At 41.7% G+C, this 26,268-nt stretch overlaps 1 pseudogene; it reads right to left on the bottom strand.

Moving 5' to 3' along the window:
- Positions 1–8,297: 8,297 nt before the first annotated feature.
- LOC109683025 (signal transducer CD24-like) lies at positions 8,298–25,042 on the bottom strand (annotated as a pseudogene).
- Positions 25,043–26,268: the final 1,226 nt, after the last annotated feature.

Here is a 26,268-nt window from a genome sequence, read left to right as displayed (position 1 = left end):
TGATTTGTTACAGTGTTTATAATTTTTCTAAATTTAATGTGTAACTGTAATCATTATGTATTTAATTTGTTATATGTTCAAGAATAATATTTGACTATGAATATACATTTCCTTCTTCCCTTCTGGATTTCTCTCCACCTAGGTTCCAGGGCCACGGCCAAAAGGCAGGGTGAGGGAGAATTGGCAGGGTGTCGAGAGCGGAAGTGATTAAGTGTTGAACGAGGGTCTGGTGATTGTGAGGTCAAAGCCAGGATAGCCCACTGAGAAGGCCAGGTATGGGGAGGCGGTTGTCTCCCTGCCTGGAAGGAAGAAGGATGTCCTGGGGTCACGGATGACACTAGTGTTTTTGGCCATGGGAGATAAGTGAGATATCTAAATTAAGGGGGAAAGGCGGGAGGGAGCTGCAGGATGTCCATATTGCCTATGTGGCAAAAATAAATGTGTCGGAATGTGGAAATAAATGTATATGTAGATAAATAAGTACAGTTTTTTTTTTAAAGCCCCTAACTCCACCTTGTTACAACCATTTTACCAAGGATGAGGGTGGAATTTTAAGCTGAAAAGGGAAACAGATTTTAGATTCCATCTGCTCTGGGGAAATTACAAATGAGGTCTGACGCTATCTTTGTTTCTTTTTCACTATGAAAAATACCTTGCCTGACATGGGCACCCTGCCACCATTGGGAGAACCGTGAGAATCCAGTTTGTTCTCAAAACACTGCCATGGGGGAAGGTGAGGTCACAGGGAACATTGCTTCCCCCCATGGCAGTCCTGACCAAAAATACACAAATGAATAAGTAACAAATGGACAATGTCCTGAAAGAAACACTGGAGAAGGTAGTGGGGCACATGGCTTTTGCTCTGGCACATTTATATATTGCCTGGGGCAAGTCAGTTTTCCCTCTCTTCACTTCATCTCTTTCATGAGCAAAATGAGAGGAGGCACTAGATGACCTCTGAGGGTCATCTTTCATATTGTGTGGATAGGATATGCTCTTTTCAAGCCCTTGCAGAGGCAAAATAGGCATTGGAGAGAGAAAAGAAAATGCTGAGCTGGATGTTGGAGCTGAGAGAGAATCTGAGGGGTCATCTAGCTCATTTGCTCATTCATTCATTCATTCATTCATTCATCCAATATTCCTACACAGAGCCTAGCCCTGTAATGGGAAGTGAGGACCAGAAATGATTGAACTCAGTCCCTACCTTCAGGGAGCTTAGAGTCAAGGGAGAGTGGAGATGACTTTGGGACCAGGCAGGAAGTGGAATGAATGATTATGCTACTGAAATTAATAAGCTGGGGACTGAGCACATAGGATACAGTAAGGTGGTGCAGACCTGCTCAGCTTGTGGAGGCCAGAAAAGTCTTACAGGGGAAGAATCAAAGAGTAAGTAGAAGTTCACAGACAGATGAAGCAGAAAATAGCAGAACAGCCTATGCATAGATGCTGATGTGTGATTCGGACATTCCATGTCCTGCCTTACAGCTTTTGAGTTTCTCAAACCTGAGGTCTGTAGACCCTGTTTGGGTGAATAGATTTATTTTTAGGAGCCTGAAACTTGTTTATGAAAATATTTAAGAATTCTATTTCATTTTGGTGATAATGCAAATAAATGAAAAGAAACATTTTTCAAATTGTCTAGAAGACACAGCACCACCTCCACCATCTCCACCACCCTGCCTGCCCTAAGCACTGTGGTGTTAACTTGTGCTGGTGATCACTTTGGTGCCAAATAGTCCCACATTAATTTTGATAACTTAACCAAAGCAAATTGGGAGGTGGACTTGATGTATGTGATGCTTTTGTACCAAGTGAAGGTCAAAGCAGGTGTTGTTGCATTGGATAATGTGAAGATTTTCCAGACTTCTGATTTGAGCAATAACAAAGGAGCTGGTTTGCAATACACAGAATTATGGGTGTGTAAAACACAAAAAACCTCATGCTAGTGCAATCTGTGCCATATTCAGCAAATTTGCTTTCAGCAAAATGATGACATCTAGCATAATAAATTGCAATACTTAAGTTTTATAGGGTTAGTAGTTTTGTTTATTTACCACTCATCTTGCTTTAGAAAAGCCATCAACACAATGAATTTATATGAGTTGTGTTCTTATAAATATGTAATGTTATTAAAATAAAAATAAGTCAACTGTAGTGTGAATCTGTAAGCATTAGAAAAAGGAGTTTGTGCATTATTTGAGTTTGAGATTCATTCTGTAAGGGTTTTGTGAACAATCCTCATGGTTCAGAATTTCTGCCTGGAGTTGAATGGAGTTTTTTCTGATGTCATTTGAGTTCAAAATGACCTCCAATGGAGATGAACCATAACCTATTATCATGTAGTTCTAAAAAAGAACAGGGCCTCTAGAAGGTAAGTGCATCTTCCAGGGCAAGTTTTCTACTGCCCCTTTCCCTCTGCATATGTACCCTCTGTGGCTGCCATGTGATCAACACCTCAGCAGTGTTCTCTAAACTTGGGTAAAATTCTTCATCTCTCCAAGTTCTGATTTCCTTATCTGTGAAAGTCATGCCAAGAATACCTCACCTCTCAGGGTTGTTTGAGGATGAATTGACAAATGCCTGGAATACAATAATAAGAGTTCTACCAGCCACCACTAATAGTTCCTACTTTATCTCACTTAATCCTCCCCAGGAGTCTACCCAGAGATGATTTATCTCAATTTTATAGTTCAGCAAACAGGATGAGAGAGATGGAGGGAATTTGCTCAATGCTTAAAGTGGGATTCAACCTAACTCTCAGAGGTGCAAATCACTAGCCTTTGCCGTGACCATTGCACAGGCACGACGCACGTGCTGCCAGCTCCACCTGTGGGATCCTACCTGTTTTTTAAAACCTTTACAAGAATTAAGCTCTCCTCCTGTGCTTGTTCATACCTTTTGGTTGGTCCCCTGGACTGCAGGAATTTAATCTAGTTTTGCATCATTCAGGTTCAGTTTACCCAGGACACACCCACTTGGAGGGGCAGGAATAGGGCACATTATCAGCTGTCTAGGAACAATCAAAAGTTCCCTGGCTCTGAGCCTCCACCAGTGAAGTCACCCACATCTACAGCCCCTTCCCAGAAAACTCCCACCACTCCTTTTCCTTGGATGGGTCTCCAGGGGCACGTTTAGGTGTTTGTTACATTGAATGGAGTTGAATTGAGCCAGGAGGCTTGGGCTTCAGCTTCTGTCCTGCAACTACACTATCTGATTTGCATTAGTCATGTCAGCTCTCTGGGCCTCAAGCCGTGCGGAATGTGGTGGCAGTGTGTTTGGAATGGGTACTTGGTGAAATTCTTCTGATCTTTACGTAACTGAGGTTTGAACTCCTGGACTCACACTTGTTCGGTAAGCACTCTACCACTTGAGCCACACCTCTAGCCTCACCAGTCTTAAATATTCTTTGCTTTTAAAGCTGTATCAGAGTGTCAGCATAAGACCTGCAGCCAGATTAAGCTTCTTAAAGCAGGTATTTCCTGAAATTACATTTATTGTAATATACGTTCATGAACTGTAGCAAGAAGGGGAAAAAATGGATATTGGGAAAAAAACTTGCCATAGTTATGTTTGCATTCCAGGGAATGCCATATTTATTAATAAAGGCAAGGCTTTGTCTACAAAAAATACCATAATCATTTTTTTTATGTGAAAGATGAGTCTTTTCCCTCACCCTACTTTCTGTACAATTAAACATTCTATGATTCCATTTTATCACCTTTGTTAGCTTCTTGGCTGTAACAATTTTGTTTTGTTCTTTGTGTTTTAGAGTTTAGAACTTACATTTTTAACTGTCATAGTCCACCTCTAAATAATATTATATGCCATTTTACATATGGTATAAGAATCATAAAATACTATATTTCCATTTCTCTTCTGATTTTTGTGTCATTGCTGTTCATATTTTCTTGAGAATATGAACCTCCTCCTACTAAACCTAACTGGGGGTGACTGGAGATGCAGAAAGGACAAATGATAGAAGACAGACATGCATAAAGCTGGGGCCAGTTGTGCTGGGCACTCGGATGGAGACACACAGCAGCCTCATTTTTTCTTTCTCTAATAGCTCTTCTTTTACTTGGCTTCTTTTCTCTTATTCTTTAAAACCTTACTTCTAAAGTAAGGTTTCTTCTTTTCTGTTAAAGTCTCTTTCCTTAGACTCTCATTGTCCCATGTTTTCTTTAGCTTTTCTTTAGCATAATCTTGGAGTCTTGGCCCTCAGACTTGCACTGTCCCATGTTTCCTCTAATCTCTAGCATAACTCAGCAGCCCACCAATCAATCAACCCCCATCAAAAAACCTCCATCCTCCTTCAGTGAGTCTTTTATATCCAGTGGTTAACAAGGAGGTGGAGCAACAGTTCTAGGGGAGGGGCTGACATTGTAACAAGAGAAACCTGCTTCTCTGAACATAAACAATTTAGGAAAGCAGCTGTGCTGCATTTTGCCTCTTGCTCTCTTCTGCAGCTGGGGCCATGCCAAACTCAGCCTGTAGATCATTGAGCACGACTGTGTTTATGTAAAGTTCTCATAGGCTTCTCATAATCCGCTTCCTCCAATATTTCATTTTTGCACATGTTATAACTCTGTAACAGAAGGGTGATCTCAGAAGACTCTGGTCGAGAAGATCTCAGGTCCTTGTGTCTTAAAACAAAGCATTGGACAGAGATGCAGATGGCAAAGCAGTAGCAAAATTTTGTTGAAAGGGAAAGGAAAGTTAGGCACTGTAAAAGAGTGGTGGGCTTTGGCCAGATGGCTCAGAAGCCCTGATCTTTATTTAAAGGACAAAAGGAGGAAAAAATTAGGGCGGTCACCCATGGTCTGCATGAGCTCATCCTGGAAACCTAACTGGGAGTGATGGGAGATTGAGAAAGGACAAAAAAGAAGACAAACATGCAGAAAACTGGGGTCAGGTGGGCAGGGCACTCTGATGGAGACACAAAAGAGCCTCCACCACCTCCAGCAAGTTTATTATATACAGCAACAAACAAGGAAATAGAGCAACAGTTCTCAGGGCAGAGTGGCACTGTAGTTATTGGAAACAGGGAACTTGCAATTGCTACTCTCTGGATGAGAACATCTTAGGAAAAGCAGCTGTGCTGCATTTTGCCTTTGCCCCCTTCTGCAGTTGGGAGCTATGTCCATCCCAGCCTGCAGATTATTGGGCGTAGCTGTGCTCGCTCCCTTCTGCAGGTGGGGGCTGTACCTGCAGATGGCTGTGCTTATGTCAAGTTCTCACAGGCTTCTCATACTCCACTCTCCATGGCGGTCTTTGCAGGAGGGGCTAGGGTGATTGACAGGTTTGATTGACAAAGTCTAATTACATAACATGTGGCATTTTTCTAATGCACTTATGCTGATTCCCAGGCTTTTGTTGTATGTATGAGATGTGACATTCAATATGTACAAGGTCTTAAGTAGAGGGCTTTGTTAGAGAGGTCAGATTGAGGACAGATTTCCCTTTACTTGCGATGCTCCATTTTTCTGTCTGAACCAGCAAAGAGACTCCCTTGTCTTTGGTGGAACTTACAACTGCAGAGGAATTTATTATTGAGAAAGAATTTACAACTGAGGTACTGGGCAGGGATATGGAGGAATTCAGCATGAAATGACCTTTTGCTGAGGAGGGTCAAGTCACATGGTAAGTCTTCTTTTTTTTCCCCCCCCTGTTACTAACCTGCTTCAACTCTACACTGTTATTTTTGTTAAGCAATTTTCTTTGAAAGAGATTCAAACCATAATTCTCATACATTTGCCCATGCAGATAGCACTCCAGGTACCCTTCATTCCTTTGTACAGATCCATTTTTCCATTTGGTATTATTTTCCTTCTTGCTGAAAATTTTGGTTCAGCATTTCTTGCAGTGCTTGATTCCTGATGATGAAGTCTTTCAGTTTTTATATGTCTGAAAAAAAGGCCTTTGTTTTGTTTTTTTTAAATGTGTTTTCACTGGTTATAGACTTACTGGTTTGCATTTTTGTCAATACTTTAGAGATGTTGCTACACTTTTATTTTCATTTGCATTATTTCCAATAAGAAATATGTTGTCATCCTTATCTTTGTTCCTTTGTATGTAACATGTCTATTTTCCTTAGGTTGCTGTCAGTATTTTCTTTTTATCACTGATTTGGATAAGGTGTCTCTTTTTGCGTGTGTGGTGCTGGGCTTTGCACATGCTACATCCCTGGTCTGTCATGTTTTCTTGTGTTTGGCATTCATTGAGTTCTTTTTTCTTTTTTCCAGTGGGTTTCTAGTTTTGATCAAACTTTTTAAAATTTCAGCTACTATTTCTCCAATATTTTTTCTGTCTCTTCTTTCTCTTCTTTGGAAATTTCAATTATATGTATATTGAACTAATGGATGTGATCTTACAGTTTACTCATGCTCTTTTTTTTTTTTTGCTCAATAAATATTTATTAAAAAGGTGATTTTTAAAATAATACTTTCAAATTTGAAAGAAAAATTCTTTTCAGTTAGATCTGTTCTTTATTTTTTTAATTAATTTATTCACATGTGTGTACATTGTTTGGATCATTTCTCCCCCCTGCCCTCCTCCCTCACCCTCTCCCCTGCCTCATTTCCAGGCAGAACCTGTTCTGCCCTTATCTCTAATTTTGTTGAAGAGAAGACATAAGCATAATAAGGAAGACAAAGTGTTTTTGCTAGTTGAGATAAGGATGGCTATACAGAGAGATTCCTAGCATTGCTTTCATGTACAAATGTGTTACAACACAAGTTGATTCATCTCTAAACTGATCTTTACACTGGTTCCTGAACTCATACTCTTTCCTTAGCCGTGTTCATTAATAATAGTCTTGTTTTTTTCTTTCAGTCATTTATTTCTTTTGTTTACAGTTTGCATTCAGTGCAAATCAATTCCATGAGAAGTCACTATGAGTCAAAACATAAATTTACAAACACAATGCACAATCTTAATAGAGGTGTATGGTGCTCAGGCATGAAGCAAAGGGGAGAGTGTTCATTTGCACATAGATCCATAGCTTCAGGTCCATGAGATCTGGCCATTCCCTGTATAAGTTTCTAAAGTTGGGAAAAATGACTCTGGTTATCATGAATACTGTGGCCATGTTAGATACTGGAACCTGTAAGCATCAGTATGTGAACAAATGATTTTTTTAGGGAGTATCTATTTTTTAAAAGGCTTCTGTGTATTAAGGTTTTCATAAAAGATTTGCTGCAGAATCTAACTCACTTTCCAGGTTAGGTCCAAAGTTCTAACTATCTAAAAATTCTAACTGATAATAGAAAGTGTTCCAAAAGTGGTTATTCTGATCCATTTTTTTTATAAAAGCATTTATAAAAAGAGTGTGAAAGTTTTATGAATCCATGCAAATTAGCTTCCAGTCTTCACTTCCCAAGTGTTTGATTCACAGTTTTGGTTCCTTCACATATTTTCCTTTCTAACTTAAAGATTTGTAATTTCATCCTTAAAACAGACCATAATTTTAAATTGTGAAAAGTATTCAAAACATGCAGAAGTAAAAAGCAGCATTTTAAAATTAGTTGAGGTCAATGCAATTATGCTCTTTGGAATCAGTTAGCTAAATGAATCTGACACTGTTGTTGAATGAAAACAGGTGATGCAAATGTCTGCCATTTGACTTTGAAAGGTTGATTTACTCATGACGTTTGGACTTGGTGGTGGATTCCAGTCCAGCATTGATCTGGCACATGTCAATTACTACATGAAAGGTCAAATGCAATGTCAAATCTAAAGCCATACAGGGAACAACAAAGTTCAGTTCCCAAGAGAACAGTAATGGTAAACAATGTGAAAATTTATTGAGCAGATAGGCGTTAAATTAGTACTGCCAAAACAATACACTGAGAATTTGTATTACACCTGGTAATTCCTTCTAATGTACATAAAAGGGAATCATGGAGGCTTTTTATATTGCCTGACTGTTTAATGTCCTGTAGATTTAACGAACCAAATGAGAACTAAATCTCTATTCTAAAACTTATCCACATTGCTAGATAAAACCTATTCTTGCTTTAGAGTTTTGAGTGTCCACAGTTCTTAAGGCACATTTGAGGAATCATGTCTCAATTTTGGATGGACATTATCTCTCTTCATCTTGTGCATGAAACTCCAGCAGATTCAATATTGGCATTTGTCATTGGCCAATCAAATCTGGATTTTCTGTGTCAATAAAATAAGGTGTGGAATTAGTTGATTTGATGCAGACCTGTTTTTTCCATATCACTCTGGACTTTCAGGTGCCGTTTGGGTTGGGTTTAGAAGATGGGGAAGTAGAGACATTTCTTGGCCTCTGTCTAACTGTAGAGACGTAGAAGAGACAGTGAGACCACAAAAAGTCTGGCTGTAGACTGCAGGGCATTACTACCTTCCCTGGTTGTGGCATTAGTTGGATTTGGGGCATCAGAGGTATTCTGGGAGGAGTTACTTGAAATTAGCACAACACCTGTTTGATGTGATTACATCTGTGTGAGTAAGAGCAATGCCAGGAATAGCAACCCCAGCTCCAGCCTGGCTTCCATCACCCTGCCTGGCCCTCTCTGTTGGTGCACTGGTTCTTCTTGCTGGATGCTAGGTACATGGAGCTGGACTGGCTCAGATGGGCACAGGCAAAGTCATTAATAATATTCCAAATTCATTTTTGTCTCTGTATTTTATTTGGTGTAGTTTATATTGCTGTGATTTCAAAATCACTAATATTTTTCTGTATGCCTAATTTATTATTAATCTCACCTGGTGTATTTTTGATCACAGATAAAGAGGTTTTCATTTCTAAAAGTTTGATTTGTATCTCTTATATTTTCCATGTTTCTATTTTCTTATCTCTTTGAATAATTCTTAATCTTTGATTTTTGATTTGATGTCAGATATTGTGATTTCTACCTCACTGAGTGCTGGATATTTTCATATTCTTGGTGTTTTGTTTTTTTTTTTCAGTACTAGGGTTTGAACTCAGGGCCTCATATTTGCTAGTTAGGCACTCTATTTCTTGAGTCACTCCACCAGCCCCCTATAAATTCTCTTTAGCTTTGCTCTGCAAAATAGTTAAGTTAGTTGGAAGCAGTTTGTTGACCTTATACTGTTTTAGATGGATCTGGAGTAGTGCTCATTCTAGGGCTCGTTATTTCCATTACTGAACCAAGACCTTTCTAATTCCTCCATCCATGGCTTGTGAAAGGTAAGTTTTTCCAGTCTCCCTAGTGGGAATGTGCACTACTCCTGGACAGTACTGAGCATTGTCATCTACAGTCTATTTGGGTGGCTCTTTCTCCAGCTGTGGAAGTTTCCTTGAATGCACACAATGATCACTACTCAACTGGAAGATGCAAGTAAGACTTTCTACAGATCTCTGTAGCTCTGCCTAGGTGAATTTCTCTCTTCTTTATACACTGCCTTTCAACTCTTCCCTAATGAAAATTTGGAAAATTGCTGCAAGTTATAATTGATGAGCATATTAATAAGAATATTTATTGATCAATTATAATTTCTGAATAAGGAAACTGAGCTAAGACAAGTTATTTATCAAACGTCATAAAAACCTGGGCTGGCAGAGTGGCTCAAGTGGTAGAGCACCTGCCTAGAAAGCATGAGGCCATGAGTTCAAACCCCAGTTCCACCAAAGAAAAAAAAAGAGATGGTCTGTCTAGCACTCACACGTTAACCATTAAATCATACTGCCTTCCTCTATGTTTCATGTGGCATTATTAAATCTATAGTTTGGGCTGAATACCAGTGGCTCATGCCTATAATCCTAGCTACCTGGGAGGCTGAGATAGAGAGGATTTCGGTTTGAGACCAGCCTAGGGAAGCATTTTGTGAGACCCATCTCCAAAATAACCAGAGAAAAATAGACTGGAGGTGTGGCACCTGCTTTGCAAGCATGAGGCCCAGAGTTCAAACCCCACTCCCACCAAAAAAAAATCTATAGTTTTGTAAATCGCTGGTTTCAATAGAGAAAGTTTATAATTTAAAAACTGAGCACAAAGAATAAAAGAATGTGAGATAGTGTAAATTACTTAACAATGACAAATATCCTAACATTTATCAAGTGCTTAATCGCAGGCCAGACATTTTGCAATGCTTTGCATACACCCCTGTGCTATTGCAGTCACGCTGGGAAAACAGCGTTAGCTGGAGTCTCTCTTTCCCTGACCTCCCTATTCAGCTGTGGGTCCCATCTGGTATAACACCCAGCTGTTAGGCGCCACTAACTGCTTGCTAATTGCTTTCTCACTTTTTTCAATAATTCTCTAGGGCATTAATTTATCTGTAGCCTAATTTAATTAAATCCAGGTCCTTTTGCAGGAGTAGATTTTGAAACTAGTATTTAAGGGTTGTTATGACACTGAGGGAACTTTTTTTTTTTTCTGTCTCTTTCTGATAAAATAGACCTATGGTTTAACTTGTTGTCATAGAGGTAACAACCTCCTCTTAATTGCCTACCCCTTAAAATCACCCTAGACTTGAACTTGCCACACTTTGTTTTAGGTAAAACCAACTTTTTTGGAAAGAACCTCAGAGTTCTCTGCTCTTATAAGACTATCTCTAGGCAAAACTCTGAGCTATGGCTTTAAGCACTGGCTGAAGTTCATAGCCTCTGATCTTTTAGACTTTTTTTTGTGGTATTGAGGTTTGAACTCAGGGCCTCATGCTTGCTAGGCGGCACTCGAGCACTTGAGTCACCCTGCTGGCCCTTTTTTTGTGTTGGGTATTTTTGAGATAGGGTCTCGTGAACTATTTCCATGGGCTGGCTTTGAACCACAATCCTCCTGATCTCTGTTTTGTGAGTAGTTAGGATTACAGGCGTGAGTCACTGGTGCCTGGCTACTTGCTTCTTCTTGAACAGAACATCTCTCCTGTGTGCAAGGTGGGGTGAAGGTGATCAGAGTCCTGATATTCTCTGCCTGCTACATCTGGGGTAGAAACTCTGCCTATGAGTGGGGGCTGGGTAGAAGAGAGCCCTGACCTCTCGACTATAACAAACTCAAAGCTAGGAAAGATGAAAAATGCTAGTAGCCTGTAAGCAGTAGTCATATACATATCTCTTTAGTGGTTGCTGAGGGAAGAGAAGGCCCCATCTTGGCCACACCTTCTTGCCTGGTGTTTCCAACAGCCAGAGTTGGAGGTAGGGAAGACAGTAATCAGAGAGGGAGTGGATCATGGCCAAGTGCCATATTCATTCTCATTGAGACTTAGTAGACTTTCTTGAATAAGTGTTTGTCATTTGTCATATGCCTTAGGACATTTTTCATATTTTAAGTGGTTGTTTAATAATATTATTTAATAACTTTTGCCCGTTATGGTTGTTTCACTGGGGAATGGGTCTGTGAGGGTTTACTATACTACCTTCCCAGAAGTAGATGCTCTCATTTAACTGCTAAAATCCACTTTCTACTCTTTTCTATCCTGCTTGTTTTTTCTGGAAGGCTGACTGACATCAATACAGGCCCATTTCCTCGGGCTTTCAGTTGTCCATAGATAACCCAGCAGGAGACTGGAGGAAGGAGGATGAGATCAGAGCATTCCCTTGACTCTCTCTAGTTGTCCCACTTTGAATGACTCTTCTTCCCATTCCCAATAACAATTCTGCTGTGGTTCAGGTATTATTTGTCTCCCAAATTCATACAGGATTTTATGCTGGTTAACCATAATTGTCAATTTGATTGGTGGAGACATGCCTAGGAGATTAAGGTACACTTCTTGATGTGTCTGTGAGGGTATTTCCAGAGACAATTAACTAAGGGACAGGGGAAGGAACCTGTCCTGAATGTGGGTGGCACCATCCCATAGGCGGGGGTCCCAATAAACATGGAAGAGGAAGCCAATAGCACAGGCACGCTCTCATCTTCTGTTTCCTGGCTGTCACAAGGTGACACAAAGTTCATTAGAAGAACATGGAAATGTTTGGAGAAACAGGCTAGATAAAGCTTAGAATACTCTAAGCAGAGCTCAATGATTGCTGGCTGAATGGTCCAAGTGGTAGACTGCCTGCCTAGCAACTGTGAGGCCCTGAGTTCAAACCCTAGTCCCACCAAAAAACAAAACAAAAGAAACAAAAAACTCAATGATTGACTCTGATGCATGTTCAAAAGACCAGAATGACAATAAAAATGCAGATGGCAAAGACTGTGCTCATGCAATATCAAATGGAAGTGAAGACTCTATTGGGAATTAGACCAGATGCTATTCATGTTGTGTTCTGGCAAAGAACTTGTCCTTATTTTGTCCACGTCCTGAGATTTTGTGTGCAACTGAGTTTAAAGGTGATGAACTAATGGATTAATTTATCCAATGGAGGAAATTTCAAGGCAGCCCATCATTCAGGCTATAGCATGGATATTGCTGGTAGCTTTTAACCAAATTTGCAGTGAGAATTGGGAGCAAAAATCTGGGCAAAAAGATTTGAAAAACTTGCAGTTTGGCCAAAGAAGAAGTATGTATAAAGATGAAGCCAAGGAAAGTGTGGCTGCTAAGAGATCAGGGCTATTCAAAAGAAACCAAGTGCTTTGTACTGGAGTAATAGAAAAGCTGCCTTAGATTTGTCTCAGAAATCAGTGAGACCCCATCTACTGCAACCACAAGAGTGTAAAAGAGTAAACACACTTGAAAGATTCCCTTGAGAAGAGAGTACCTCTTGGGCACCCTGCTTGTCCATGGCTGCCTAGGAAGTTGTTTCCCCAGGATTTACTTCACAGTGTTCAGCTGCCCAGGCACTCAGCAGACTTTGGTATTATCCAGGTGATGCAGGTTTTGCAGAGTTACAGAGGCTTCCATGAAGATTTGAAAGAAACACATGGAAGGTCAGGCAATGTATGTCAGGATCAGGATTCCTGCAGGCAGCCCCTGAGAGGGCAATATGTGAATCTGTGGAATGAAACCAAAGATGTGGTGGAGACCCCAGGAAGTTAGAGAGGCTGGGAACATGGAACACCCGCTGAGCAAAGCTACAGGTCACGAGCAGAGCCAGTTCAAGGGAGAGGCTACAACCCGCAAGGCTGTAGGGGTGGCACTGCCCAAGCCTCTGGATCTCACCTCATACCACTATGTGTCCTGGATGCAAGACTTGGAACCATGGATTTAATGTTTGCCCTGCTGGGTTGCAGTCTTGCTTTGGTCCCATCCCTCCTTTCTATGCCTCCACTCCTTCCTTCTGGAGTGGAGATGTTTATCCTGTGCCATTGTATGTTGTATGTAACTTGCTTTATGAATTTTACAAGGGCTCATGCTAAGAGTTTGCCTTGAGTCTCTTTGGACTTAACTTTAGAGCAATAGCAGAACTGTTGAAACTTTAGGAGAGGAATTGGTGCACTTTTTTGTTGTGTGCAGGATAGTTACATCATGTTAGGTGGGATTATGACCTTGTTATTATCTTTATTTGGACATTAAGTATGGTTTAAGGAGATGTGTTTGGGTGTCACATTGACAAGGGGTAGACTTGTGATAGTTCTGCTTATCAACTTGGTTGGACAGAGAAATTCTTAGGAGATCAGGAAGGCACACTTGTGGGTGTGTCTGTGATGGCATTTCTAGAGGTCGAAGGGAGGTGGGGGGACCTTCTTTGAATGTGAGTGGCACCTTCAGATAGACTGGGGGCCCACATGGAACAAAAGTGGGAGAAAGAGGAAGCCCACCAGCTCAGGGATGCTCTCTCTTTCCTCTTTGCTTCCTGGCTGCCATGAGGCAAACAGCTTTCCTCTGCCAAGCCCTTCCTTCATGATATTTCTGCCTTACCCCAGGCCAGAAGCAATGGAGCCTGCTGACCAGGTCTGAAACCTGAGACCATGAGCCAAGATGAATCCTTCCTCCTTGAGTTGTTTTCTTAGGTGTTTGTCACGCAATGAAAAGCTCATAGAGTTCAATCCCCAAGTTACATGTTAATGGCACGAGGGTGAAAAATTAATCACTGTGGTATTTAGAGATGAGGCTTTTGGAAAATGATTAGGTTTAGCTATGTCATTAGGGTGGAGTCTCCATCATTGACTCCTAGTGGATTTATAAGGACAGAGACATGCATGCTCCTGTCCCCTGCCATGTGAGACTCTGCATCATCTGTTACTCTGTCAGCAAGCATGCCTCACCAGATGAGGCCCCTGGTCTTTGCACCTCAAGAACTGTGAGCCAAAACAAACACCGTTTCTTTAAAAAGTAGCCTGCTTCAGGTATTTTGTTATAGTAGCGAAAAACACACCAATACACATTGCTTTCCCTTAAAAATGGTTACTTCACTATACCTTGTGATTTCCCTATACATGCCTTTAAAAATCATCCCTTTTTTAGGGGTCGGGGGGAAGGGGGAGAAATGACCCAAACACTGTATGCACATATGAATAAAATAAAAAATTTTAAAAAATCATCCCTTTGCAAAGAACAAAGCAAAACAAACAAACAAAAACCTTGACTTATTCTAATTTGATTGTGCTGTTTCCTGTTGGGACCCCGATTGATATACTACTCATTTCATTTTCATGCATTCTATTAAAATTTTTTCTGAAATCAGGCCAGGCAAAGTGGCTTATGCCCATAACCCTACTTGCTCAGGAGACAGAGATCAGGAGGATTGCAGTTTGAGGGGAAACATTTTGGGAGACCCCATATCAACCAATAAAAAGCTAGGTGTGTTGGTGTATGCCTGTCATCTCAACTGTACAGGAAGTGTAAATAGGATAGCAGTACAGGCCAGCTTGGGCATAAATGACAGATTCTATTTTAAAAATACCTAAAGCAAAAATGGTTGGCAGTGTGGGTCATGTGGCAGAGCACCTGTCTAGCTAAGTGCTAAGTCCTTGAGTTCAAACTCAAGTATTGCAGAGAAAATCTTTTCCAGAAATCTATATTCTTATATGAAATAAGATAAATCTAGTTTCAAATTCTACTTCGACAAATTCTTTTTCTTTGTCTTTCCACAATGTCAGAATTTATGGGATAGCAATAAATCCACAACTACATCAATTTTGTTGACTTAGTTTGCTTACTACTGAGTTTGCTTACCACGAGCCATTGAGAACATAGGCTCTTTTATTCCAAACTTAAATCACTCAGATCACACATTAGGCTTCACAAGGGTTAAAGAGAGCATGGTGCTCCGAGGGCCTGTACTCCAGGCACAGGCAGAGAACTGATGCTGATGCAAGGAGAAGTCTCTGTAGGAGCGGACCACGTAAGAAGCTGTATGAACCACAGGCACAGAGCTGTTTAAGGCACAGGGTTGTCAATGAGGTCCGGTGGCAGGCCATTTTGAGTGTCGGTTTGAGCACTTTGACAAATTCTTGAGCCTTTTTTGTTGTTGTTCTGTTGATTTCTGATGGTTAGTGTGAGGATTAAGGAAGACAGTGGATTTAAAACAAGTAGCATGCAACCTGTGATGTACACAGCTGTGCTGCCTCACAGGCTCCTTCAATAAGGCTTTTTGCCTCAACTTATGGGGGTGCTTCCAGCAGATAACTTCTGGTTGGCAGTTTCTTTGGGGTTTGCTACAGCCATATAGAGAGCTGCCTCATTCAAGGCCTTGTCCTTCCTGGGGCAGACCAGGTTAGGTGTCTGAGCATGGCAGGGTCTGAAGGCTTGGCAATTTCAGCCCACCATGGGATACTCTGCTGGTTTATAAATATTCCAGAAGTCCCCATGGTTAGCAGAAGCTTCATCAGATCTGCAGAGCATTTAGGCTTTATCTTCTCAGTTTTTGTTCCACAGGTGTGATTCTCAGGCTAAATATTTTACAGGCTATACTCATAAACAATATTTGTATCTTGAGAACTCAACCTGTGGAAATGGATGCTAGGATTAGCCAAAAAAAGCAGGTGGTAAGATGGGATTTTAAAGTTGGGTCACTCGCTACCTTGTTGACAATGAAGATGAAGACCACATCCCTGGTGATAGGTGGAGCTGAGACAACACCTCATACAAGTTGGAGAGCCAATCATTAAAACTCTCACCAGTGATGAATTAGGGTGGCATCACTATGAAGGACAGTGCACTAGCTGATGCAATGTGTTTAGCATTTGGGAAGTTGTAAGTAGTTCATTTTCTGTTGCTATAACAAAATACCTGAGGCTGGGAACTTTATAAAGAAGAGAGGTTTATTTAGCTTATAGTTTTAGAGGACTAAGAACATGGTGCTAACATCTGCTCCGCTCTGGTGTCATTGGCCCTTGGCTATGTCACCTCATGGTGGATGACATCATGACAGGAGCACATGTGAGAGGGAATGATGACATGGAGGGATGGGAATCCTTCTCTCAGAAACCAATGGGCATTGCCTGAGAACTACATTAATCCCTTCTGAGAACAGCACCCCCAATGACCTAATTACCTTGCTTAAAGCTCCATCTCTTAAAGGTCCTGACACCACCCAGCATTGCCACACAGGGGTCCAAGCTGCTACCATATGAAGCTACCTTGAGAAAAACACTCAAACCAGATTCAAACCACAGAAGAAATGTGGGAGAAGCACTAACTATTTTCAGTTTGGAAAGTGAGTGAAATAATGGAATCGACTTTTGCTAGGTTCATGCATACCTTAGAAGAAAATAATGGAAACCTGCAGGCAGTTAACAAGAATTCAAAGTCAAGTATGAAAACTTACAAAAAGGCTCTGTCTCTACAGCAGGAGGGTAGAGGACGCTGAAGACCTGGGCTGGGAATTCATACAGCAATCAAATTCTGGAGAAGATTCAATGACCAGTCAAGGAAGCTGAGATATGCTGAGCTTAATGGGACTCTGACTCTTAGGATGGTGACGTCAGTGTATATTTTGAATCTCAAGACTCCCCTAAATCCTTGAGCATGCATAAGCAGCTCCCCGCTCCCTCTAAAAGTCGGAACTCCCCTTCCCCCACTTACTGGAAAGCAATGCAGGTAACTCAGGCATAAACATGAAATATGTCTCCCTCAGGATCTGACGCAATCTCTACTCTTGGCTACCAAGACCCAGCTGGGGATGTGCTTGGCCTGATAAAGGAAGAAAACTATTACTCAACCAAGGAGCTCCTGCTCTTTCTAGCAGGGGTCAGGGCCACACAGAACTGGATTTTGAGGAGGCTTGATCAATGGGGCCAGAATATGAGACTAGTAGAAAAACTTATTGATTTAGTTGATAAGCAAACTTGCTGTTAGGATGGTCCCTAAAATCATGGAACAAGAGACAGCCTATGCTAGGTGAAGTTAGACATGTCAGGACAAATTGTGGAGGAAAGGATTACAGGACTCCTGGGAGTGGGCCTGCTGGCTTGAATACACTATGTAAGGTCAGAGACACACCTGATAACTAGGCTTCAAAGAAATTTATACATTTACTAAAGTCACAAGGAATATGTTGGTGAGAAAGGCACCAGCATTACTAAAAAGTTTAGTGGTGGCTGTCCTGTGCACACCAGGGTTAATCGTAGGAACAACTTACCGAACTAGACACACTAATAGCAAGGGATGACATAAAACGAACCATGACATGACAGAAGCCAGGTGGCCGTACTTAACCACTGGATTGTGGAATTGACTTGAAAACACGTAGAGTCAACTGCAATGAGCAAGTGTTTATTGCCCTACCCCTAGGGGAGATAGCTGCTTAATTCAGTTCTTCTGTTACCTCCATGTTCCCTTTTTTCAGTTCTCTAAATACCCACTTAACTAAATCCCAATTTTTAATTTTTTCATTGAAGTGACTTGTATGGATTCTGTTTTCATGATGGGACTACCTGCTGAAAAGAGTCAAATCATGAGCCTGTTCAGAGTTCCCTCAAGTCAACCCAATCCTGAGTGAGTACCTACTGTGTGCTCAGCACTTAAGTGTATTATGGATACTTGGTGTCACCCCCATCTTTTTTTTTTTTCATCTTTTTTTTTTTTTTTTGCAGTACGGGGGTTGAATTCAGGGCCTACATCTTGAGCCACTCCACAAGCCCTTTTTTGTGAAGGGTGTTTTCGAGATAGGGTCTTGCAAACTTTTTGTCTGGGCTGGCTTTGAACCACGATCCTCCTGATCTCTGCCTCTTGAGTAGCTAGGATTATAGGCATGAGCCACTGGAGCCGCCATCTTAAAAGATAAGAAAACTGAGACTCAGAGAGGTTTAAATAAGTAGTTCACAGTTACCCAGTTAGTAAGGCTAGACAAGGATTCATACCTGGCCTTTTGCTAACTGCCAAACCCAGGCCTTTTCAGTTTACATTTATTTCTTAAACATACTTTTTAAATTAGAAGAGTAATAATATTTTTTATAAGTCAAACAATGGAAATAGTAATATATAAAACACATGTTAATAATTTTCCCTTCTTTCTTTTAATAACTTCTCCCACCACTGTTTCCCATCCCTCTCCCAATTCCCCAATATCAACACTGTGTTGCATATGTACTTTGCCACGTTTCTTTTCCTAATATAAAAATATATTCATACAGAGGAGTTTTACTTTGTTTAAAAAAGAAACAATGACTTGCATTGCACATTACTGTGTATGCTGCTTTTCACTTAACATTTCACGATTATTCCTCCTGGGTGGTAGATATTTAGCTTGTTTTAAATATATTTACGAAGCTCTAACTAACACTTCCTGTTTTTTACATAGCAAAGCCCATATTCTAAAATGGAACATACATGCACAAAAACATAGTCATTTCTCCTTGTTGCACATGCAGGTTATTTCTAATTTTTGTCACTAAAAGCAATATTCTCATACACATCTTTGCACATATATTTTTAGATACAGTATTAAAAGAGATACCTATGTAAAGTTTTAATAGATTCTCCCAGAATACCTTCAAAACAGATTAAGGTATATTGCTATAGCTTCACCAATGTTGTGTAATGATATCTATTTTTTTCCTCTGTAATGATGGGGTTCAAGACATCTACCCCAAAATATGGCACCTTAGCTTTTAATGTATGTGTGCGTGTGAGTGTGTGTGGTGCTGAGGTTTGCACTCAGGGCTTTACACTTACCAGGCAGGTACTCTGCCACTTGGGCCACACCACAGCCCTTAATCTGTTTATTTATTTATTTATAATTTATTTATTTTTTGAATAGGAACTGAATTTATGCCCGGGCCAGCCTAGTCTGTTGTCCTACTATTTATCCTTCCAAGTATCTGGGATGACAGGTGTGTGCTGCCACACCCAGGCTGGCACCTTACATTTGGGAAAACTGCCCCTCTCTACTGAAGGAGGTCATAAACTCTAGGAAAGATTTCTGACCTTCCTCTGGAGCACATGTCCTAAGATCGTCATCTGAGAGGTGCTCTCCCTGTACTCAGAGAAAAGGACATCGTTGCCCCTGAAGACAAACCCACAGGCCTTGCTGCCTTCCTCCAGTTTGTTACCACAGATCTGCCAAGACGTCTCCACAACTATTCACTTCTCCCTCAAGCCTGGCATAAAAAAATAAATAGGTTCAATCTTTTTTTTTTGGATCATCATTTCCTTATGAAGTTCTCCGTACACATAAACCTTACACCAAATAGATGTGTATACTTTTCTCTTGTTAATCTGTCTTTTGTGTAAGGAGCCTCAGCCATGAAACTAAGATGGAGAGGAAAAAGCATCTCTTTTTTCTTACACATACAAGAGTGACTGTTCTCAATCTTTTAAGTTTTGTTAGACATATTGCTGAGAACTGTATCTGATTTTTAAAAATTTGCATTTTGCCGACAAACTAGTGAGTTTGAGTAGCTTTTCACATATCTGCTGTCCATTTGCATTTCTTGTTCTCTGAACTGCTTGTCTAGCCTTTGCCCATACTTCTCTGCAGGTTGTCTGTCTTTTATACAGGTCACACTGCAATTTAGAGGGTCAATGAAAGAACTAGAACTCCTGCCCAGTCTCCCAACTCTCAGTACAGGAATTTCTCCACTCTGGACACTTCCTGAACTGTTACGTGCTTTTGTTATTGTACTGTATATTTCTTTGATCATATGTGTGCCTCCTCTACTATAATGTAGATGTACTAACTCACACTGTTGTAGACAGAAAACCTTATCCCCCCCTGCCACACACACCATTTTCCTTAAAATTCAATTTAGCGAAGGGGTCTTTCCTGTCACTAGATGAAACCTTGGGCAGATCATAGGGTTTTGTGGTTTTTGTGGCTTCTTGGGGAGTAGAAGTTCTTCAGTCCCTTTCGAGTACTAAGCAGTTCAGTCCAGTCTCTGCGATATCTAGTTCCAATCCAGTCCTGTGTCATTATCAAGTCCATGAAAGTTGATTTGTCCTCTTGCCATCCTCGAAGGCAGCCTACTGAGGTGGAGTGAGTGTACAAGGCTTCTCTCTCCCTTACCTCCCAAACTCCCTTGCAGGTTTTTGTTACTCACCCCAGGCAGAGTAGATCCAGTATAAAAGCTGAAGCTTTTATACTTTAAGAAGCCTCGTTTATAGGAGGCAGAATTCTAAAATACCCCCCACGACCTTTGCTCTTGTATAGTCTCCTCTTTGAATATAGGTGGAGCCTGTGAATATCATGAAACATCCCTCCACCCACGATTCTGTTAATGGCAAAAGGGAGATTATTGTGGGTGAGCCTGACATAATCAGGTGAACCCTTGAACAGCAGCTTTCTCCTGGTGACTGCCTGGTGACCCTGGCCTGCTTGGAAGAAAGCAAACGTCTGTATTGTAAACTGCATGAAAGAGGGTATTCATCTTCCCAGGCTGCCATTACAAAATGCTTAAACAATAGAAGTTTATTTTCTCACAGATCTTGAGGCTGGAAGCCTAAGAACAGAGCCCTGGCATGGTCAGTCTCTGCTTGGAGTCCTCTTCATGACTTGCAGATGGCTACCTTGCTGTGTCCTCATATGGCCTTGGTTTATGCACACAGAGAGAGGAAGAGAGAGAAAACATGAACTCTGGTGTGTCTTCTTATAGGTACATTAATCCTGTTGGATCAAGGCCCCACCTTCCTGACTTCATTTAACCTTAGCTACCTCCCAAAGGCCTGTAGGAGCTGAAAGTGGTCCTCAGCTGATAGCTAGCACGAAGATAGGCACCTCAGTCCTCTGAGCACAACCAGTGAGCTTGAAAAAGGACTCTGAATCGCAGACACTCAACACCTTGAGTTCAGCCTGGTTAGACCCTGAGCCAAGAACTGAGTCATATCCTTCCCAGAGTTCTGTCTACAGAAACAAGACACTAAACTTGCCTTATCATTAAGTTTGTGGTAATTAATTATGGGTCAATAGAAAACAAATACACTTTTAAAGAAAAACAAAGCAATCTATAATGCAAAATTTATAGATCTAAAGGGGCTTATGCAAGTGAGGGGCCCTGAAATGTCAGCATGATTAATTTTAAGGTAGGTCAATTTTTGCCTCCAAGAAGGTGAGAAAATGAGGGGAAAGGGCATCAACTGCAGTATGACGTTGCTCTTATGGATGAATCAAAAGTCCAAAACCAATTCTTTCAGGCTGGGTATGTAGCTCAGCAGTAGAGCACTTGACTAGGATGTGTGAGGCCCTGGGTTCAATCCCCAGTGCCACAAATGAAACAAAATAAACGAATCCTTTCTCTTTGAAAGGCTTTAGAGGGTCCTTTGGGACTCTTGCCCTGGAACTTCCAACTTCACTTCCCCAAAATGCCTGTCCTCCACCAGCACCTGAACTGCTAGCATACATCTTCTTTGTTTGGACCATGGTGCCCTCCATGCAATTCTTCTGGAAGCAAGTCACTTTTAAGATCACAGACCAACGAGTTGAGGATTTAGCTCAGTAAAAGAACGCTTGCCTGGCAAGTGCAAGACCCTGAGCTTGGTCCCCTGTACCAGGAAAAAAAAAAAAAGCCAAAAATGATCACAAATCAAACCAGTCATGGAAGTGCATGTCAGTAGTCTCAACCTCTCAGTAGGCGAAGTTAGGAAGATCTCAAATTCAAGGCCAACTGGGCAAAGTTAGTGAGACCCTATCTCAAAATAAAAATTAAAAAAAAATAAATGTGCTAGAGACAGGACTCAAGTGGTAAAGTACTTGCCTAGCATGCACAAGGCCCTGGGTTCAGTCCCCACCACCACTAAAAATACCCCAAAAACCAAATCACTGGTCAGCTCCCTTCTTCCAAGTCCATGTCAGTCCCTAGGTAACACCCATCTTTGCCCCATGGCCAGCTGCACAAGCATTTCTCTCTTATCTTACGAATTCCTTTCAGTTTCTCATCTTTACGTTCCTCAAGCATGTATCAAACATTATCTTCTGATCCCTAAAGTTCAAGATCAGGTCAGATGTCCAGCTAGCTGAGTGGTTTTCTTAAGAGTTTATTGTCCTACTTAGCTTAAGGATGGAGGAGATCGCTACTCTATCCTCCCACCCCGTATATGCTGCTTGTCACCCTGGAGGAAGAACATTGGCAGGGATTTGGAAACCCTGACCTCTATTTCGGTTCTGAACCAACTCCCTGTGTTGGTTCTTTTTCATTTTGGGCCTAGTGCCCCTGGCTCAGTGAAGTGAAGAAGTTGGGCTTGATGTACTTGCTATTTAGTAAATGTTTATTGGGCTCCTAATATATGCCAGGAGCTATTCTAGGCACTGGAAATCATCAGAGAATAAACTAAATAGGCCTCACACTCTTTGATGTTTCTCTCTCACCTAGTTCCCACTCGCCACCCACCCCCAGCAGTGGGCAATCAGTCCAGGTCTCTGAGTTAGCAGTGCACAGCCTCCTGCTGTGGGGACCTTCAATAGACCTAGGGGGGTGGTTCTGAAAGCTGCATTGCTGTCTGTTACTGCTCACTAACCTGGTCTGTCTGGCCCGGAAGTATTGCCTGACCAACGACACCGGAAAAATTTATTTGTAGAGGCCAGGAAGTCCCCATGACCTCTCTCTATCCACCTCTGGGACAGGAAGCCCCAGGAGGAAAAAACAAAAGATGAAACACTGGCTAACTTCCCAGCTTCCAAGTGTTCAGCTGTGCTGTGGTCTGGAGGATCCCTTCTGTCCAATGGACAGAGACCTTCCTCAGCAGCTCCTTCCTTGTCATTGGGCCCCAGGCCCTCAGTTCCTTTCCTGGGGATCCAGAAGGACTTAGGTGACACAAAAGAGGTAAAAGAAAAGAAGATTGAGTCTCTGGGAAAGGATGTGTGATGTCTTTATCCTAAACTAAGTCTCTGTGTCTGGGAGGGAGAGGAGGAGGAGGAATAACAGAAGGGTAAATGTTCACAGGGGTTTCAGAGCTAGTGACTCACCCACTCTGACCTTCCATTACCATGGCTGGCATAGTTTCAGGGAGGGACTGGGGATGGAAGAGATTTCTAAGCCTCAATTTCTATTTATTGGGCAATTTGGAGATCCTTACCTGAGGCACCCTCTTCTATCCATCACTCGTCTCCCAACAGCTTAGATAACTTACCTGAAAGAGTCGCCAAAATGTTTCCAACACGTCAACTGTCTTGGCACAGGTAGACAAGGGAAAAACTAGAGGTTCAGCTAGTCCAGTGGTCTTCCCATTGGGCTCTTTGTCTGAGTAATCACCTCCTCTAAGACACATTGCCACTGGAACCCATTTTCACAACAAAACTTTTGCTTTTGTGGTACTGGGGATCAAACCCAGGGCTTGTGCATCCCGGAAAAGTGCTCTGCCTCTGAGCTATACCCCCAGCCCCACAATCACATTTTTTATTATTTATGTATTTACTTTAATTTTTTTTCATTTTTATTAGTACATACTTATTGTACTGGGGGATTCACTGTGACAGTTCTGAATAGCCTTATATCGTACATTGGTTACATCACCCACCCCACTATCTGCCCCTATAACTCACTCCCCAACAATTAAACTTTTTTTTTTGGTGGTACTATGGTTTGAACTCAGAGCCTCTTACCACTTGAGCCACTCTGCCAGCCCTTTGGTGTGTTGGGTATTTTTGAGATAGGATCTCAGAACTATTTGCCCAGGCTGGCTTCGAACCTTGATCCTCCTGACTTCTGCCTCCTGAGTAGCTAAGATTATAGGCACAAGCCACTGGTGCCCAGTTAAACTTTTTAAAGGGAGTATAACATACATAGAAAATCATACAAATAAGTGTACAGCTCAATGAACTTTCAGAAAGTGTACATCCAGGTAACCAACAGCCAGGTAAAGAAATGAAACATTACCAGTATCCCCAAAACTCCTCTCTGCCCCCTTCCAGGCACATCACCCCATGAAGGTAGCCACTATCCTGATTTCTAACATCATAAGTCAGGTTTGCCCATTTTTGAGCTTTAATAAGTAGATCATAAGTTTGTGTTAGGATTCTTTCACTCACATTAGATTTGTAAGATTCACCCCAGTTGGTGCAAGTAGCATTCTCATTGCTGTATAGTATTCCAGTGATTGGCTATATCATAATGTTCTTAGCCAGTCAACTACCCATGAACATTTAGGTTGTTTTCCAGTTTTTGGCCATTGCAAACAGTGCTGCTGTAGACATTCCTATTCATGCTTTTTGGTAAAAAAAAAAAAAAAAACAGGAGGGAAATGGTTTGGTCATCAGGCATATGTGTGTTCAACTTTAAATAGTGCCAAACTGTTTCTAAAGTGGTTATACCAACTCACACTCCCACAAGCAATGTGTGAGAGTTCCAGCTGTTCCAATCCTCATTAACACTTGATGTCGTTCGTGTTTTTCATTTAGCTATTCTAGCAGATAAGTGATGATGTTTTACTGTTGTTACAGAACAAGAAATAGGGTCTCATTATGCTGCCCAGGCAGGCCCCAAACTCCTGGGCTTAAGTGAGCCTCCTGCCTCAGCCTCCCAAGAACCTGGGATCACCAGTGCATGCCACCGAGCCTGAGGCAAAGCAATGTTTTTGTTTTTGTTTTGTTTGATGTGGTGCCTTGCTCGGGACAGCTTATACTCTACCGCTGAGCTACATCCCTTGCCCTCAGAACTATTTTTTTTTATAACACTCGGATATAAACAGATCACTTGTGTGGATCCCCATAGTTACAGGATTAAACCCAAACTTCCTACCCTGGCATTCAAGGTTCCCAAGATCTAGTGATTACTGACTTATCCAGCTCTACCTCTTGCCTCTTCCCTCTTTCCCCTTTCCATGAGGGAAGGTGTGCACTTCCCCAACCATACCGCATGCTCTGATGCTTCTGTGGCTCTGTTTGTGCTGTGGCTCCTTCTTGGGAAAGATTTATATCACATCTTTGCCATGAAAATTCTTCTTTTCTGCTACCTCTTCTCTTGGGAAGGCCCAATCCCTGTGCATCCCTCAGTCACAGTCCCAATCTCCAAGGGTATCAGTCAGCATTGTGCTACTACAGAGGAATACCCGAGGCAACTAACTTTCTAAGAGAAAATGTTTTGTTAGCTCATAGTTTTGAAGTTTAAGGTCATGCAGGGGGTGAGGGGAGATGGCTGTGGCAGGAGCATATATCAGAGTGAGCAGCAGACATGTTTTAAACTGAAGGAGAGAGAGAGAGAGAGAGAGAGGGAGGGAGAGAGAGAGACAGAGAGAGGTCTTGCTCCCAACAGCCTAAGGACATTATAAGGCCCTCCTTGTTCCACGGGATCCCAGAAGCATCACCCTGGGGACCAAGCCTTTATCACAGGGGCCTTTGGGGGACATAACGTCCAAGGTATAGAACCAAGTGTGGTGATTCTAATCTGCCTGTTTATCTCCCTCACCAGATTGTGACCCTTTGTGGGAAGACCGTGTTGCTTCACCTTCTTTGGGTCCCCAGTACTCAGTGCAGAAGCTGGCACACAGGTGGCATCCCTATTTGTTGATTGATCATTTGAGAATCCCAAATCCTGTCCTGAAGAAGATGCACAGCAAACATAGCCTGCCAAAGTTGTCTTGAATCTTCCCCTTCGTCTTCCCCCTCATCTTCCTGAACATCATCTGCCCTGAGATTCTATTATCTTAGAGGTTTTTTAACTCTTTTGGATCTAGAAGTCATCCCTCTGCCATGTGTGGTAGTGCATGCCTGTAATCTTCCCATGAGAGGTAGAGATAGGAGGATCGTGGTTCAAGTTCAGCCCAGCTACTCAGATGGCAGAGACAGGAGAATTCTAGTTTGAGGCCAGCTGGGCCAAAGTGTGATAACCTATTTTAAAAGCGAACTAAAAACAAAAGGACTGGGGATGTGGCTCAAGTGGCAGATTGCTTACCTAGCAAGCACAGGGTCTTGAACTTAAGCCCTAGTACCTAGTACTGCCACAAAGAGAGAGAGAGACAGAGAGAGAGAATGAAATCATCCTCCTACCCGGGGTACTTGTGTCACAGGTGGTCCTTCCTTATGGACCCCTGGGGGTGGGAAACTTATTCCTTTCTAGAAATCCCCTTTCTTGAGATTTCCCTCCA

The sequence above is a fragment of the Castor canadensis genome, chromosome 1 (assembly GCF_047511655.1).
Source record: "Castor canadensis chromosome 1, mCasCan1.hap1v2, whole genome shotgun sequence".
NCBI lineage: Eukaryota > Metazoa > Chordata > Mammalia > Rodentia > Castoridae > Castor > Castor canadensis.
The sequence above is the reverse complement of the archived record's forward strand: the minus strand, read 5'-3'. Positions and strand labels throughout refer to the sequence as shown.